General features: G+C 37.4%; 1 protein-coding gene across 4 annotated transcripts in view; it reads right to left on the bottom strand.

The window, feature by feature from the left end:
• Window positions 1–19,806, bottom strand: part of Sac1 (phosphatidylinositol-3-phosphatase SAC1) — a 677,000-nt gene that overhangs the window by 170,280 nt on the left and 486,914 nt on the right. The gene's annotated exons all lie outside the window — the stretch shown is intronic.

Raw genomic sequence — 19,806 nt, 5'->3', positions numbered from 1 at the left:
TTTAATAACTAAGTATGGAGCTTTCAGGGTAAATGAACCCCTTCTTCAGCAAAAGATGTATACAAAATACTAACAAAATATAGATGTTAGAGATGGAATAAAAATAAACATCTATATTTTGTATATGTCTTTTGCTGAAGAAGTGGTTCGTTTACCCTGAAAGCTCCATACTTAGTTATTAAAAATTTTGTCACTGGATATGCTGTATTTGTTACTCTTTAATCATGGAATTCAGTACCACAGGACCATTTGCCTTCACAATTAGTCAATTTTAAAATAACAGCTCCATATAATCGTATATCACAAAAAGCAGACAATTAATAAAATGGAAATCAGAAATAAATGCATAGGTAATATTAGTGTGCCACTCAAGAACAGACTATGCTCTGCAGAGCAGGAATGATCAGAGTCTATGTCAACATTGGATGCCATACTTCTTTGTTCAGAATTAACAGAGGATTAGAGAACAGTTGTGCAAAGTAGCAGGAAGACACAATCACCTTTTATGATCATCAACTGCTCTTCCAATATGTTCAAATACCGTACAGAATATCAGCCGCATTATATTAAAAAGTGTCATATCCCTATAAGGATAATAAAAATATTACAAGCCAGAAAGTATTACAATCGTCTACCACCACGAATATCAATCTGGCTCATCCCACTCAGCAGTTGCAACACACACACACACACACACACACACACACACACACACACACACACACACACACACACACACACACACACACACACACACACACACACCAGTGCATCTAAAAACATTGTACAGGTAAAAGTATTGCACATTGATCTCATTGAAAGTCAGCAAAACATAAGGATACTCAGCATTTAAAAAAGTTTTATTCAAATACTGACCCAATGTTTTGGGCATTTCTCTTTGCAACTAACAGAAAGTAATATGTAAGAAGAACCAAATAACCAAAATGTTCATTTAGATGCAAATTCAGTATAATTTTTTTTTTTTGCTAAGTTAATTACATGTTTTTCAGATTTTTGCATCAGTTTATTAAACATCTCTCAATACATTTCATGTCCTTCTTTGTCAATAAATTGATATAAATAATCTATACTACTTCAGAAAAAAAAATAATAAAAAAATCACTTTTATCATTACCATTAGAAGTGGCAAATGATGCCAGAAAGAATTCTTATGCAGCATCAGCCAAAAAGAAAAAAAAAATACCTTCCGATTTCACTATATTTACTACTTTCAATAGTATAAAAACATTATAGGAATCCTGTTGTCTGGAAACTTTACTAGACATGTTGGACAGACAACTTATGTGATCAGATATAATAATAAATATTAGCGGGTCTCGATCACATATGTTGTCTGTCCAACAGGTCTAGTAAAGTTTCGAGACAACAGGATTCCCATTATGTTTTTATACAATGTCAAGGTCTCTAAGTATATATCTATTTGATGTTTCATAACCACTAAAATGTGTCGGACAAATTCATCAGTGAATCCATTGTTCTATTTCAAAAGTATACAACCCCCATTACGTGAACATTTTAACCAACATGAAGTAATTTTCATAAAGTATTTCCAACAAAAAAATGCACATAGCTTTCCTAAAAAAATGCATATGTTCACAAATTATTCCAAAATTCGTGCAAATAAAAATACAAGCAAACTATAGAAATTTTAGAAGGGAGTTTAAAAGAGCCGCCATATCCCTACACAATCTGTAGGAATGCACTAAACAGGTCCTGTGAATGGTGAATTCCTAACCAATCTTTCTGACTATAACTTAAAAAAGAAGAACAAAATCCCCTCCATAAAGGCCTCAATTACAGTGTGACCCCAAAAAAGATTACATACAATGAATATGTGATATGAATCCAAACAGGATTACACAGTCACAGCAATAAAAAAAAATGAATTAAGCAAATAAAGAATGTAATAAATAAAAAACCAAATCTTACTCCTAACTTTTCAAAGGAGGAGTTTCAGTGCATCAAAAAATTAGCCACGAATAAAAACATCATCATCCAAAAGGCAGACAAGAGCAACTCAATAGTAATAATAAACAAATCTGATTATGATAACAAACTTACAAACCTCCTAAAAGATACTGATACATACCAAAAATCAAGAAAAAACCCTATTCCCATATTAGTGGGTCTGGATCACATAAGTTGTCTGTCCAACATACTTCCAATATTTTGCCTAATTCATTTATTTAAGCTATCAACTTCCACAACAACAGATGGAAGTTTGTCAACCACCTGCTACATACGGCAAACTTCCATACGTCTGTTCTGCAACTCTCCTTCTTTGATTTGAATCTGTGCCTACTCATGAGCACAGTCTGAGCAAGAGGAAGAACCCCCATCAGCATTGAGCTTGCTCAATCCATTCAAAGCCTTAAACACCTCAATCAGATCACCCCGTAGGTGCCTAGTCTCCAGATGCTGCAATTTGAAGAACAAGAAGCCTTTCTTGGTAAGAGCACTCCTTTATTTTCCTCACCAATCCCATTGCCCTTCTTTGTCAGCAGCTGTACATCCTTCCTAAAATGACACCTCCAGACTTGTATGCAGTACTCAAGGTGTGGCCTGATCATTGGCTTATACAAAGGGATAATAACCTCCTTATCCCTGGTGGCAAAATTCCTGTATATATCATTGGCAAAAACTCCATGAGCTGTCCTGGCAGCCTGTTTGCATTTCTCGGAGAACATGACATCTGACTGCACAATTACCCTAAAGCCTTTTTCATTTTCCAGTACCTTGAGTGTATTACCATACGGTTGGTTCTTGAATACATGATAAGTGCCAGGACACAGAATTTTAAGTGTGTGTGATACATTTTTTGGAAATTTTTGCCGCATTTTTGATTAATTAACATATTAAATTGTGTTTTAAAAATAGTTTAAATAGCCCTAGTCATGTTATTTAGCTTATTTTTAAATTTAGCTAGTGATTTTGTAAGCTACAACTTAATATTAGTACTGCTATCACATCAGTGTAATGACGCAAATATTAAAGAATGTAACAAGTAATGTGGTGGAATAGTAGAGTTTTAATTGTGACAAATAAGTAGCTTAAAGATCCTAATCAATTTTTAGGCACATATCTTTTTGTGTTTAACTAAGGAAATTGTGAAGGAATTTGAGAAATCTGTTCCCTTCATCAGATTGGTGAATGGAACAAAAGGGTACTCTCACCCAGAAAGACTTCAGTTCTGCAAACTGCAACTTCTGGAGACTAGCTACCCATGGGTGATCTGATTGTAGTGTATAAGCCCTTGAATGCATTGAAGCTGAATGTCAATTGCATTCTTCCTCTCCGCGAGACTACACACACCATGAGTTGGCATAAAATATGCAATATATTTAATATCGTATATTTTTCCCTAGACATTTATAGCAACATTCAGTGGTTCCCAACCGGTGGTTGACAAATCCCGGAGAGTTCACCAAAGTGTTCCAGGGGGTTCACACTAAAAATTCTGTAATGGCATCTGCTTAGATTTACACAGGTATGTTACTGTAAACTATAAAATATAACTAATAATAAACAATAAGTAAAATAAAATTAAATAAAAAGTAAAGGATTCCCAAAGAAAGAAACCCACATCTCCCACAAGTTCTTATAATTAGTTTACTGTCTTACAGAATATCATGTAAAATAAATGTTTTTCATACAAAATTTTTTTTCATTCTCAACTACCATTGTTATGTATAGGTCCTTTTCTTTTTTAGAGCCAAGAGTACTTGGTACTGTGCATGGGTTGAGATGAAAGAAGATATTTGTTGACATTAGACTTCAACTTTTGTACATTGTAATTTTCAGGAAATACGTATGAAGGAAGGTTGATCCAGAAAAGGGAAGTTGGATGACTTGTCTGGGCTCATCGTGGACTAATGTTATTAGTGAAGTACCTCAGGGTTCAGTGTTGGGTCCATTATTGTTTTTTGTATTTATAAATGATATTGACGATGGTATATCAAGCTTAATGTCCAAGTTTGAGGACGATACAAAGGTTGGCAGGGTTGCTAAGGACACTACTGACACTATGCTGCTGCAACAGGATTTGGAAATGTTGAGCAGATGGGCTGTGAGGTGGCAAATGAAGTTTAACCTTGACAAATGTAAAGTACTACAAATGGGAAACAGTAACCTCAGAGCAACGTATCAACTCTGTAGTACTACACTGACAATGGTAGAGAATGAAAAGGACCTGGGGGTAATTGTGCAGGCAGATATGAAGTTCTCTGAGCAGTGCAGACGGGCTGCAAGAGTAGCTCATGGTGTCTTGTCAATGATATACAGGAATTTTTCTAGCAGGGATAAGGAGGTGATTATTCCCTTGTATAAGGCAACAGTGAGGCCACACCTCGAATACTGTATACAAGTCTGGAGGCCTCATTTCAAGAAGGATGTAGAGCTGCTGGAACGAGTACAGAGAAGGGCAGCAAGATTAGTGAATGGAAGGAAAAGTTGCTCTTACGAAGAAAGGCTTAAGTTTTGCAGATTACAGTGTCTGGAGACTAGGCACCGGCGAGGTGATCTGATAGAGGTGTATAAAGCTTTGAATGGTTTCAGCATGCTCAATGCCGATGGGATTCTTCCTCTTGCTCAGAATAATCACCTGAGAGGGCATAAATTCAAATTGAGGATAGACTGATGTAGGATAGATGGGCGGAAATTTGCCTTTAGCCAGTGGGTAGTTGGTTGGTGCAACAGACTTCCATCCCTTGTTGTGGAAGTTGATAGCCTAAATAAATTTAAGACTCAGCTGGACAGGTATTTTGAACAAACGGAGGGATGAAATGGGAGTTTTTTTTTTTTTTTTTTTGGCTGATGCTGCATAAGCTTCCTTTCTTGCATTATATGCCTCTATTAATGCTAATGCTAATTTTGCTAGCAGAGAGAGGATTATCCCATTGCACAAGGCAATGGTCAGGCCACACATAGAGTACTGTGTACAGGTCTAGAAGCCTCATTTTAGGAATGATGTAGGGTTGCTAGAATTAGTACAAAGAAGGGCAACAAGATTGGTGAGGGGAACAAAGGAAGGCTTAAGTTCTGCAAATTGCAGTACCTGGAGATTAGGCACCTGCGAGGTGATCTGACAGAGGTGTATAAGGCCTGGAATGGGTTGAGCAAGCTGATGGGATTCTTCCTCTTTCTCAGACTAAGATCCTGAGGGGGCACAATTTCAAATTGCGGAAAGATAATTGTTGAACAGATGTGTGGAAATTTGCCTTTATCCAGCAGATAGTTGATTGGTGGAACAGACTCCATCTTTTGTTGTGGAAGTTGATAGGCTAAATAAATTTAAGTCTGAGCTGAACAGGCATTTGGAATGAATGGAGGAGTGAAATGAGAGGTTTTTTTGTTTTTTTTTTTTGGCTGATGCTGCATAAGCTTGCTTTCTTTCATCATATGCCTTTATTAATGCTAATGGAACAGAAATGTGATTTTACTGTTAATGTAAGTAAAGTCTTTGCTGCATTTCTTGGCATTCTTTACCAGAGACATCTCATAATCTGCCTAACCTCCTTTGTAGTAGATTACAGACTTTATATCTATGATATAAAGGCCTCTGTATCACCAGATAATTTTTACACATCCATACATTTTAATTCTTAGCCATAAATCTCATCAGTTTATCTGACATTCAGTTAGGTCTAAGATTGGAATAATATTTCTTGGTTTTTTTTTTTTTTTTATGTGAACCCCAAACAGGAGAGGTATTAGAACCTATAGTACTTAGTACCGTGCTTGGGTTGGAGGTTGAGAAGACGAAAGAAGATATTTGTTGACATTGGACTTGAACTTTTGTAGATTGCAATTTTCAGGAAATACATATGAAGGAAGGTTGTTCCAGAAAATGGCAGTTGAATGAATAAATGAGGAAGATGAAAAGTTGATTCTGTGGGTATAAAGTTGGACAGCAAATGGATGTTCGCTGGTGGCGGCACGTGTTCAGACTGTTTTGAAAGAGAGAGAGCGGGAATTATAGAAGGCAATTCAGAAGAACAGTGCCCATGGAAGTATCTGTAGAAGAGGCATGCAGCAGAAACAGTATGTCTATGAGAAAACGAGTGGACAGACTCTGTTAGAGATGAATCATTAATTAACCTAACTGCTCTCTTCTGAATGGAATCAAGAAGCCTGAGAAAGGTTTTGGGGGCACCACCCCAGATATGGTAACAATATTCCATGGCAGTGCGGATTTGCGATTTATACAGAGTGAGCACCTGTTTGGAAGAAAAGTAACGCCGAGAATGAAAGAGAAAACCAAGTTTTGTAGATGCAGAGGAAGCAATATTTGTAATGTGCTTGTGTCAAGAGAGATTAGAAGTCAGGGTAATCCCCAAAAGAGATATATCATTTTGCCTAGAAATCAGAGTGTCACTAAAGATAAGCATAGGAGCAGAAGAATTTTTGTGAGATATAACACAAGACTGAATTTTTGAAGGGTTGAAATCAACTAAGTTGTCAATGCCCCACTGGAGAATTACCTGAAGATCGGCATTTAAGGAATTGGCAGCAGATTTTCGAGAACTTAAAGCTGATTGAGCTGGACAAGGTTTCTCAAAATGGAAAGTTGAATGCAATGTGCTATCATCGGCAAAACTATGGATAGGATTTCCAGTCAATGGAAGAAGGTCATTAATATACAAGAGAAAAAGAGTGGGAGAAAGAACTGAACCTTGGGGGACACTGGCATTAGTGGAGAAGTTAGAAGACAGAGAGCCATCTGCCATCACCCTGAGTGAGCTATCAGAGAGAAAACTGGATAACCAATTACTAAAAACAGTTGGCAAACCATAAGATGGAAGCTTGTTTAGAAGACCTTTATGCCAAACATGATCAAAAGCCTTTGAGATGTCAAGAGCAACTACTTGTGTTTCACCGAACCTTTCCACTGAATTAGTCCATAAATGGGTAACATAAGCCAGAATATCACCAGTGGATCGACACTGACGGAATCCATACTGGCGATCGTTGATCAGACGGAAGGTTTCTAGGTAGTTTAAGAGTTGCTGGTTAATTGATTTCTCCATTACTTTAGAAAGAGTAGAAGTAATTGCAATGGGACGATAATTGGATGGGAGAGATTTGTCACCCTTTTTAGGAACTGGCTGGATATGAGAAAATTTCCAAGCAGAAGGAAAAACACCTTTGGAATAAGAAAGTGAAAAAAGGCGGAAAAGAATAGGAGTAAGTTCAGGAGCACAGGTTTTGAGAACAAGTGGAGAAATACCATCAGGACCTGGAGCTTTCTTAGCGTCAAGGTCCATCAAAATCCTTCTGATATCCTTTTGACGGAAAACCACAGGAGGCATTGAATGGAGCGTGTTGGGAATGGTGGGAGGTGTTTTACCAAGATCATTAATACATGAGCTGGAAGAAAAAGGGATGCTAGCAGGTCAGCTTTATCCTTGGCTGAAGTGACTACAGAACCATCTGGTTTTGACAGAGGTGGGAGCAGAGATTGGCAAAAGTTGCGGCCAATAGTTTTGGCAAGAGACCAGAATGCTCAGCTACCATTACGGCAAGAAGCAAGTTTTCTACCCTTAGCCTGTTCAAACTCTAGTTTGGACTGATTAATAACTGCTTTACAATTGTTGCGAGCTTTGACGTAGGCAGAAAATGAAACTGAAGAATTAGAAACAAGCCAATTACGATATGCAACATTCTTCTCTTGAACAGCCTTAGCACATTTATTGGAAAACCAAGGTTTAGATAAAGGATGAGATTTTAGAGTAGAGTGTGGTCAAAGGATTCCATTCCTGCAAGAATAATTTCACTGACACGATCTGAGCAAACGTTGACATCAGAAGTTTTGAAACAGTAATCCAACCAAGGAAAAGAAGAAAAGACGTCTCGCAGGTCATCCCATTTTGCATTTTTGTAATGCCAAACAGCACGAGGTTGGGAATAGCCATGAGATAAAGGTTCCATTGGAGAAGAGACAATCACCAAGTTGTGATCTGAAGTGCCTAAAGGACCACTCACTTCGACCATGTACTTAGAAGGGTTGTTTGTGAGAAAAAGATCAAGCGTATTGGCTGTATGATTAGGATTGTCCGGTATTCTTGTAGGTAAATGAACAATCTGTGCTAGGTCATTAGTAATTGCAAAAGCCTCAGCATTTCGACCAGCTGGGTCGGTGTGACTAGAAAATGGAAGCCAGCTGGAGTTGTGAACATTAAAATCACCAAGGAAAATTACCTCACTGTTAGGAAAGTTGGACTGGAGAAAGTCAAGCTGCTAAGAGAGGAAGTCAAAGAGCTCCAAGTGATTAGTGGAGCTGGGGGAACGGTAGAGACAACAGATGAATTTGACACAATGAGGTAGAGAGATTTTAAGCCACAGAAGATCAAAAAAGGAGATTCAAAACTGCCAAGTCTCTGACGGGAAATATCAGAACGGACATATGAACAAGTACCACCTTTGATTTTTTTTTTTTTTTTTTTTTTTTTGATTTGGTAGTTGTTGGCGCATCGGCTTCTGTTGCCATATTGCACCTCCCAAGGTTTTCGCAGTACTTTGATCCAAGCCCGAGGCGGGAATCGAACCCGCGACCTTTGGGTTGCCGGGCAGGTACTTTACCCACTCGGCTAGCCCGGTCGGCTACCACCTTTGAGGCGAAAGGAATCATACAGAGAATAATTTGGGCATCTGAGATGAGCAGTCGTTGAATCCACCGATAACTGAGATTCTGTCAGAAAAAGTGCATGGGGTTTGGCAGACTGCAAGTGGAAATGGACATTGTTGAGATTAGAATTGAGACCACGTATATTTGTGAAATGAATTAGGAAGTGCTTGGGAGGTTTAGATCTTTTCGCAGATAAACTTGCTCTATTAGTTTGACAATTCATGGTGTATTCAATAATAAGAAAAAGTGTGTGGACATGCTGTATGAAGTATTGAAATTTTTGGATATGGCGTACATGTGGTAAGAATATACCCTGATCCTTGACATAACATGGCCTCAATAATGCTCCCCGCATACACACTATTCGAACTCCCTCTAGTCACTATCTGGCAGAGTAGAGGTAGCAAGATTATACACTAGCTGATCCGGAAGCCTCCTAGAGAGTTACCAATAGGTTCGGTCCGGTGTACTAACTAGTGGCCGGTCTGCGAACACTGTTTTAGAGCTGTACCCTCGAAATGTAAGGAATATTGGATCTCGCCACGACGTTCATCATAAACTCAAAAGTCATCAATCAAACTGCATGATGGAAGAGATAGGGAAGGGTTGACCGGAACTTAGCTCTAGAGACTAAACATGGGTTCCAACACTTCAAGTCTCCAATAAGCAAAGCGGTGGTATTTCACCTGTTGATGGGAGTCATCCTCCACCTAGTACTGCCTGGTAACATAGAGGGGCGGCGTTTCTCCATGTGGTGTGGGAGCCACACCTCGACCCCTGCTTACGTTGGTTCACACCTGGGTGGTCACCCACCATGTACTTGTGCATGGAGGTTATATCCAGGATTACTAACAGTTCCACAATCATGAAGGTGCAAGTAGAGGATTTTGCTGTCACAGACCGTCCGGACTTCGCCGTAATTGGGTCCACTTGACTTGAGTGTCACCCGAATATCAGTTCCAACAGCGTTTTAGACTCCCAGGTAGCAAGTACAGCTTGTCTGTGACAACCTCAAGGACCAAGGTTGGTAAGAAAAGCCTACTAGCTTCTATGATAACTTCCCTGAATGCTTCCCACTTAGCATTGCTGCTTGTAACATCAGCAGATAGTCTCACTGTATATTTTTTAAAAACTATTTGAGACCACATTTTCACTCTTATGGTAGCAAAAGCCCTTCCCTTTACCCTTGACAGTAGTTAAGTATTTAAGTAATTTTCACATCAGCACATTGTAATCACTGCCACCAGAGGGTCTTTTACCTGCGGGTTATTAATAGATGAAAGTTGCTGCTAATAATCATATCAAGAGTAATGCTTCTTCCTGTTGCTTTCCTAACATGCTATTGTAGAAAATAGTCATCCAATAAATCTACAAAAGTCTTATTAGTGTGTGAGTGAACACCTAAGTCCCAGTCAATATCTGAAAAGTTAAAATCCAACATTATAAGACATTCTGATTTTCTGGCTCACTCTATTTCTTTGTATAGTTTTTGTTATACTCATCATCATCATCATTAGGGGGGAAAAATGAGAGAAGTTTGTTTTAGGCCTTTCAACTGGCCACCCATATCAACTGGATGCACTGCCTCAAATTTTATATGCTTTTTAACTAAGAGCATGACTCCAACCCTCCTGTTCTGGCTGTCCTTTCTGTACACATTGCACTCACCATATTCAAATTCTGCATCCCTTATGTCTGAGTGATATCATATCTCTGATATCTCCACAATATTTGCCTTTGACGACTTAATCAGTACTTCTACTTCATTAAATTTATTTAAAATGCTTCTGGCATTAGTGTACAAGCATATTTACTTGTTCCATGATGACTGACAGCAGGGCTCAAATTCCCCAACACCTTGCTTTCCAGGCTGCTGGTCAATCCAATAGAATCAGTGCAAGAATCACTTTCATCTCTGACTGCTGCTCTAGTTAATTTATTTTTGTAACTCACCAAGCTATCAGTTTTCAGATCTACCTATCACTGCCTCAAAAGGGTGCAATAAGGTTCTTGCACCCTTTCTCTTTAGGTGTACCCCATCTCTGTAAAAATAGTGTCTCCAGTTAAGCACAGATCATGCTGAGAAAAATTATACCCCACAAGCTTTGCACAGTCTCTCTAGGACATAAATGATTGATAAAGCTGAACATCTACTCCCTCCTATCATGTCTGAGCAGGATTGCAGACACTTACAAATTTAATTTTAACTTGTGACTTTTTTCCTAACCTTACCCTCTACTTATTAATTCCTCAGATCTCTTACTCTTAAGTGAGCACTTTTAAGGGGTGCTCTTACCAAGAGAGGCTTAAGTTCTGCAAGTTGCAGCATCTGTAGACTAGGCACCTGCGAGGTGATCTGATGAGGTATATAAAGCTTTGAATAGTTTGAGCAGGCTCAATGCTGATGGGACACTTCCGCTCGCTCATATTAAGAACCTCAGGGGGCATAGATACAAATTGAGGAAAAACAGTTGTAGAATAGATGTGTGGAAGTTTGTCTTTGTGTAGTTGATTGCTGGAACAGACATCCATCTGTTGTTATGGAAGTTGATAACTTAAATAAATTTAAGGCTGAACTAGAAAAACATTTGGAGTGACCAGATTGGATGAAATGGGAAGTTTTTATTTTTATTTATTTTTTTTTTTTGGCTGATGCTATATAAGCTTACTTTCTTGCATTGTATGCCTCAACTAATGTTAATGCTAAAGTGTGCATTAGTGCCACATGTACAACAATATCAACTTTCGTGCTCTATAATGTTATCTACTTTTTCCCCTGGCAGATCCATACCCTGATCCTATTCCACCTATCTTTTTTTGTACAAGATATTTCCTGCTTCCCTAATAAAAGAGTAACTGAGAATTACTACCACCTCTTGACCACTGTAATCTGCTTTGGGAACAGACTGTGCCTTGAGGATAATGGCAGAGCTGGTTTCTTAAAAAGTCAGCTTGATGGAGATCATTGTAGTATCTGCCATAGAGCCTTCTCTGCCAATCTTTCTCGTTTAGTTTGTGCCTCCTGCTTGGGAGGGAACTCCTCACTTAGGCTGAGTGGGGTATACCGCTTGTCTATCTTCCTTATGGCCTGGTGGAGTGCTGCTGTGTATTTCTGGAAGTAATCCTTCAGGTTAGCAATAGCTGATTTCTGTTGCTCGATGAGGTCTATCGCCCTTTGCTCCTCCTTTCTGGGCAATTGGCAGTCTTTCCACAACACATTTCGGGTGTGTTGTTGGCTCTTGGTCATCATTGTCCTTGTCTTTCTCATGATATTCTCCAGCTCGGTGTTAGTCCAATCTATGACCACAAAGGAGTATGTTAGCAGTGGGACTGAATAGGTGTTTATTGCATATCATACGAAGGTTGGCAGGGTTGTGAATGATGGCATGCTGCTGCAACAGGATCTAGAAAGGTTGAGCATATGGGCTGATATCTGACAACTAAAGTTTAGAATTGACAAATGCAAAGTACTGCATGTGGGTAGCAGTAACCTAAGAGAAATGTACCAACTGTGAGGTACTACACTAAGGGTAAAGGAGAATGAAAAAGATCTGGTGGTAACTGTGCAGTCAGATATGAAATTTTCTGAGCAGTGCAGACAGGTAGCTAGAGCAGGTAATGGGGTCTTGTCAACGAGATACAGAAACTTTGCTAGCAGGGATAAGGAGGTGATTATACCTTTGTATAAATCAATGGTCAGGCCACACCTTGAGAATTGCATACAGGTCTAGAGGCCTAATTTTAGGAAGGATGTAGAGCTTCTGGAAATTGTAGAGAGAAGGTCAACAAAGAATTGCGCTTACCAAGAAAGGCTTAAACTCTACAGATTGCAGCATCTGGAGACTAGGCACCTGCGAGGTGATGCGATTGAGATGTATAAGGCCTTGAATGGTTTGAGCAGGCTCAATGCTGATGGGATTCTTCCTTTTGCTCAGATTTGAGTGGGCATACACTCAAATTGAAGAAAGACAGTCGCAGAATAGATGTGCAGAAATTTGCCTTTAGCCAGAGGGTAGTTGCTGGGAAAACTTCATCTGTCGTGGAAGTTGATAGCTTAAATAAATTCAAGGAAGAACTGGACAAACATTTGGAGCAAGTTTGACAAACATTTGGAGCAAGAGTATAAGGGGAAGTGTTTTTTTTTTTGGCTGATGCTGTATAAACTTGCTTTCTTGGATCATATGCCTCTACTAGTACTGATGCTAATTGCTCAAAAACCACCAACTGGATGGAAATCAGTGCATGAGGCAGTCAGGAAAGCCCTGCTCAAATATACATGTACCCATGTATATATATATATATATATATAAAATATTACTAGTATAAAATCCATTAAGTAGATGTTTATGCATGGAAATGAACTAATGAAAATACGGTATACCCTGGGAGTGATATATGCTGTGAACGAAGGTGGGAAGAAAGGAACCGGAAAAATAATTGTAACGATAGAAAAGTAAATCAAATGAATATTTTTGAAGAGACGACCTAGGTGGAGATAGCATTGCAGAGTCTTTCATAATTTTTGTGTCTTCATCAGAGGTCATCCACCAAAATCATGAAAAAGACAGCAATGCTCTTACTTCTGTTTCCGACATTCTCTGTATGTCAAAGTACACATACGAAAGTCCACGTGGTAATATCAATTTTAAAATTTTGAATAAAATTTGAACAACATTATACCAAGTTTGCAATTACATAATGTGTTAATAAGTATTGCATACAGAACATGGATGACCTTACAAAAGTAAGTGGAACGCTATGAAAGTAGAAAAGGCAAAGACAAAGGCAAGGAAAATCCGAATGACAAGAACTTACCGCTACAGGCCGGACTGACAGAAAAGACTGTGTCAGTGGGTTACCAGTGTATTTATGCATGGGTACGCTAGCGGCGCCTAGCGTTAGACAAATTTTGGTGTGTGTTTTTTGAAATAACGTGGACGGTGAAGCTACGCTAGCTTAAGTACATGATGCTCAAACTGCCCAGGATAGTTAAGAAATATAATAGCTGACAAAGTAGCGATAGAAGGCAGCTAAACTTTGTTAAGGCGAAAAATAGATTGGGTAAAGTTAGAAAAATAGAGCCCTGATTTCGCGTTCGGTAAACTAATGGCTCACAGGACATTAGGCTAGTAAAGTGAAAAGATGATTATGGTAGAAATATGTAGTTGGGCTAGGGTGGTTCGGGGTTGCAAACCCGTTCCTATAGTTAGGACCCTGAACGAATGTCTGGGAGGTAGTGCATCATGCATTTAAGGTCAGTTGTGTACAAAGTGGCATAATGTAATATAGTTAAGTTAGAATATAATATAATTAAATATAAAATTTAAATAAAGTTAAGTATGAACATAATTTCAAGATAAATACACTGTAATGGGCCAATTGGTGGGTACGAGTTTTCCAGACTGTAAGACACCACAGAGGCTTAGTGTATTGTATTTACACTATATATATACTTGATGTGTATGGGATTAATTATATGTCGATAATGCTATTTATATTAATATCTTTTAGATTCTTGTGCCTTAATATGTTAAGGGCTTTACTGATATGATGGCGCAGATATGCTATAGGAAAAAGGTTGTTCTTGAGTTTCTTGTATAATATCCTAATGTTATCAATGGCTGTTTCATTATTGCTGCATATGGTTGCTATTCTGATGCATTGTGCTAGAATAACATTGGCATGTACTTTTTTTGGAAATATTTGAATTCCATTGTGTAAGGTTGACTATGCTAAAGTTGAAAGCTTCACGTTTGTTGTACAGGTTGATGGAGGCTATGTTGTTCTTTAACTTAATGTCTAGATCCAAGAAATGCTGCAGTATCAAGGTTGTTTGTTTTTTCCAGTACGAGTTCGTTAGGGTACAAGTGTCCATAATCCTTGATGAAATTCTGGCAGTTGATCACTATGAGGTCATCTATATATCTATATAGCATAAGGTCCTGTGAAAATGAGGTCTCTGACCAATATAGATATAGGTTGGCTATTATGCATGAGGCTGGGCTGCCCATAGGTGTTCCATTGGTTTGTTGATACACTGTATTACCGTCATATATAAAATTGTTGGAGATACACAAGTTCAGTATGTTGTTCCAGTAATAGGTATTGCAGGATATATAATTTTTATATTTAGCATAAATATCTTTCAGTACAGATTTTAGTTTGGCTTGATTAATACTTGTAAATAGGCTGTGGAAATCAAAGGTTTGTATATTGTTAACATTATTATTCTTCTGCAAAAATTTTAATACAGGTAGGTTGTTGCCTATGATTTTGCTGTTATGTATGTTTTTTAGCAGTGGTTGCAGTAGTTGTTCAACTGTTTTTCCAGGTTTGTGCACATAACTATTTTTGCAGGAGGTTATGAATCTGAAACCTATGGGTTTTTTTGTGAAATTTTGGAATGAAGTATATATAAGGTAAGCTGTAATTGTTCATGTTTAGTTTTAGTTTTTTATTGAAGGCTATGAGTTTTTTGTAATGCTATTGCAGGCACTTGATATAGGCTTGTAAGTATTGCTGGAGTTAAGTTCAGTTGTCAAGGTATGTGCATAAAAAGATTTGCAAATAAATGCATAGTTGTTTGCTGCTTTATCTACCGGTGTGATGAAGTCTTTATGTATTTCTAGTAGTTTTGTTTTAATTTAGCCAAGTTATGGTATTTTTGCTGGTTATATATATATATTAACTGTGTAATTCATATATATATATATTTTTTGCTTTATTTAAATTTTATATTTAATTATATTATATTCTAACTTAACTATATTACATTATGCCACTTTGTACACAACTGACCTTAAATACATGATGCACTAACTCCCAGACATTCGTTCAGGGTCCTAACTATAGGAACGGGTTTGCAACCCCGAACCACCCTAGCCCAACTACATATTTCTACCATAATCATCTTTTCACTTTACTAGCCTAATGTCCTGTGAGCCGTTAGTTTACTGAACGCGAAATCAGGGCTCTATTTTTCTAACTTTACCCAATCTATTTTTCGCCTTAACAAAGTTTAGCTGCCTTCTATCGCTACTTTGTCAGCTATTATATTTCTTAACTATCCTGGGCAGTTTGAGCAACATGTACTTAAGATAGCGTAGCTTCACCGTCCACGTTATTTCAAAAAACACACACCAAAATTTGTCTAACGCTAGGTGCCGCTAGCGTACCCATGCATAAATACACTGGTAACCCACTGACACAGTCTTTTCTGTCAGTCTGGCCTGTAGCGGTAAGTTCTTGTCATTCGGATTTTCCTTGCCTTTGTCTTTGCCTTTTCTACTTTCATAGCGTTCCACTTACTTTTGTAAGGTCATCCATGTTCTGTATGCAATAACTTATTAACACATTATGTAATTGCAAACTTGGTATAATGTTGTTCAAATTTTATTCAAAATTTTAAAATTGATATTACCACGTGGACTTTCGCACTTTGACATACAGAGCATGTCGGAAACAGAAGTAAGAGCATTGCTGTCTTTTTCATGATTTTGGTGAATGACTGATGAAGACACAAAAATTATGAAAGACTCTGCAATGCTATCTCCACCTAGGTCGTCTCTTCAAAAATATTCATTTGATTTACTTTTCTGTTGTTACAATTATTTTTCCGGTTCCTTTCTTCCCGCCTTCGTTCACAGCATATATCGCTCCCAGGGTATACCGTATTTTCATTAGTTCATTTCCATGCATAAACATCTACTTAATGAATTTTATATTAGTAATATTTTATATATACATTATGGCTGTAGGGTACTTTTGCGATAGCAGTGACCCTGATCCATAATTCATGTTATTGTAATTCAGTCTTATCTAATCTTATTTAATCTAATTCTTAATTTTCTTCCCCCTATAGCATATAACTTCTCTATTGTATTATTCTTGATGATTATATATATATATATTATGTGTGAGTAAAATAATAAAAGAGAATATTTGCCGTCGAGGCAGTTTAGGTGGGTTCAAAAACTATTAGCTTGGGGATTAACAATACCTGCAGGTTGGATTAAAAGTGATTTTAATCCTACTTGTAGTATAATGCTTCGTTTGCTATTTATCTAGACTGTGTAAACCCATTTGCCAACACCATCGTTTGAATTTCCATTGTAAGGTGAATATTTTTACAGGTATATCAGGTATCATCAGCTTAAATAAGTCATCATCATCATCACCTTGATTAGACATATTTATCCACTGCTTTCTTGTTTGTTTTTGATTTTTGGTCCGTTTATCCCTGTGTGCCAAAGCAGCTTCCCATAGGTCCCAATATGTCTAACTTATCTTAATTTGTTTATTTATTATTATTATTATTTTTTTGTTAGTTGTTGACGCATTATGACATCAGCTTCTGTGGCCATAATGCACCTCCCAAAGTTTTTGCATTTACTCCGATCCAAGCCCGAGACAGGATTCGAATCCGTGACCTTTGGGTTGTCGGGCAGGCACTTTACCCACCTGGCTAGCCCGGTTGGCTCTTAATTTGTGTTTTATTTTTAGTCTCCTACTGAACTTTGATCTAACATAATTTTCATACACCCACTCTCTCCCCATACACCTCTCTTTTTGGAGAGATATGAATGACTACTTCATTTATTAGTTTTTTAGGCCATATATAGTCTTTCTTTCAATTCTCTGTTGGTAGAGATCTCTTTATGCAACCAATTGCTATGTTTTTACTTCTGTAGAAGGATAACCTGTCCACATGAGAAAATATCATTGTTAAATATATTAATATACAAGGAATGGCAATAAAGTTTGTGGTCTGATGCTGTTGCAGTCATGTTCAGTGAGTTTGAAAATAAATGGAAGTGGTATGTTGTAGTTTAAACTTCTTCCAACAGATGGTGGCACAGAGATTGTCCAGTATGCTGAAAAGTTGAAAGTAACAACCAGTTTTGTTAGTAGTGTTAATGTTCCCTTTCATGATTGTGAAATGGATATGAACAAATACCAAATTTTGCTTTAAATGGGGGAACTCTGCAACAGAGACGTATGAAATGTTAAAGAGTGTTTGTGGCGATGAAACATCCAGTTGTTCCAGTGGTTGAAAGATAGATATTTGTGATGATCCAAGAAGTGGGCATCCATCAACCTCTCAAAATGAGGGCAGAGTTGCAAAATTTCGGGAAATTGTGGAACGAGATCATCAATTAAGATGGATATGAATAAGGAGATGATTTGTAAAATTCTACATGAAGATTTAGGGAAAAGGAAGGTCTTTGCCATACTCACAGATGAGCAGAAGCAATGAAGACTGTTATTATGTGAATGTGCCATCTAGACGTCAAAAGTATTCTAATTGCCTTAACTGTATTGTTACTGGAGATGAGTGTACGAGCCAGAGAACAAGCATCGGAGCATGCAGTGGACTTTGTGGTCATCATGAAGGCCCAAAAAGTTTCACTTACAGAAATCCAGGATCAAGACAATGCTGATCATGTTTTTTGATAAACAGGGTTTGATTTACAAGGAATTTGTACCTGAAGGGGAGAGAGTCAGTGCTGAACTCTACATACAGGTGCTTTAGAGACTACTAAAGTCAATTTCCCAGGTGAACCTGCAACTTTGAGAGAAAGGCGACTGGTTCTTGTTGCACACCAGTGCCCTGCACATTTTGCACATGCTGTAAAGACATTTTGGATGAAATATGACATTATAGAGATCAACAATCCACCCTACTCTCCCAATCTAGCACCAGCAGACTTTTTCCTCTTTCCCAAGGTGAAAACTGCCCTTAAAGGAAAGCAATTTCAGGCTGTGTAGGACATAAAGAAAAGATAACTGCTGAACTGACCATCATCTCTGGGAATACTGGTGTCATCAATTTAACACCAGTGTTTACAATAGGACTTCCAACAGATGAAGTTCCTTGAATTTTTGTTAATATATAAAATAAAATAAATATTGCAAAAAGAAAGTATAATAATTTTCTTTAAAAACAATTCATCAATTCATTGGGTTATATTTCTTTGCATGCAAAGAAGCAGTTAATCTATTTTTTTTTTATTTCAATTATAAATATATAGGAACCTGCAAAAACTGTACTGAGTGAATAAGGCAATGCTGCCACCAGTTGATTCACTATCATTAGCACATGAAATAGAAACATAGGAAAAATAAAATAAATGTGGCACCTTTGATTGGCAAAATCACTGCTTAGTGTTTTCCTTGGGAATAATTAAAAGGCTTATTTACATTTCATACTTGGTCTACATTTCTGCTGTTTGTGCTATAATAGAGATTTCTGTAATTTTAAATAGGAAATCAAAAACGAAGAACTCTTATTGACAGCTATCAGAAGTTTCAGCAGTAAGGACATAGAATATTTACAGTATGAAATTTAATCTGGGTCTGCTTCACCCAGTTGGACTGACAGAGGATTAACTCATGGCTTAAATAGAGAAAATAAATTACTGCATTATTACAGAAGTACGCAATAATCAAATACAAATCAAAAATTTTATAGTGCACAAAGAGATAATGGCAAAATTAACAAAGGACTAAGCTACACAGGTGTTAAAGGATTAAAGCATTACAATACAAATAAGCTCAAACCAAAGTTCATTTTGCAGAGATATGTGCTAATGTTTTTAAATAAGAAAACAATACAAGTCAGTCAGTCAGTGCAGAATCTCAAAGAACTGAAGGTCTGATTGCACCTGAATTTGTATGTTGAAATTATTTATTTAATTAAGATAAAAACACAGATATGCATATAACAGATAATTACATGAATCTGAGTATCAAATGGCCACTATTTTGAATTCCTTGGAAAAGCAGCTGAACATATATATAGCAAAACTGGGGATCAGTCCTGTTGGGATGCAGCTTGTTGCCAAAATTAGTTGAGATAACTAAAAGATACACTGAGAGGACAATGTGCATGTGCACATTGTCCTCTCAGTGTATTTGTGCATGTGCACATTTACACAATTATTATTATCATATTTGAAGGCTATAATTAGTACACTTTTGTATTTGGATAGCATGTCGTTTCTGGGTTCTTGAACTCCCTTTTCTGGTTAGCCAATTTTTGTCTCTCCTCTAAGTTTCTGTTAGTAGGTTTTTCATTATATATAAATTTTCTGTAAGTTTTTTTGCTTACTTTTATTCATTGAGATTTAGACTGTATGGTAGAGTTCTCCTCTCGGCTCCTA

The sequence above is a fragment of the Mastigoproctus giganteus genome, chromosome 10 (assembly GCF_048544385.1).
Source record: "Mastigoproctus giganteus isolate SK-2022 chromosome 10, ASM4854438v1, whole genome shotgun sequence".
NCBI lineage: Eukaryota > Metazoa > Arthropoda > Arachnida > Uropygi > Thelyphonidae > Mastigoproctus > Mastigoproctus giganteus.
This window is presented reverse-complemented; position numbering and strand designations above follow the sequence as displayed.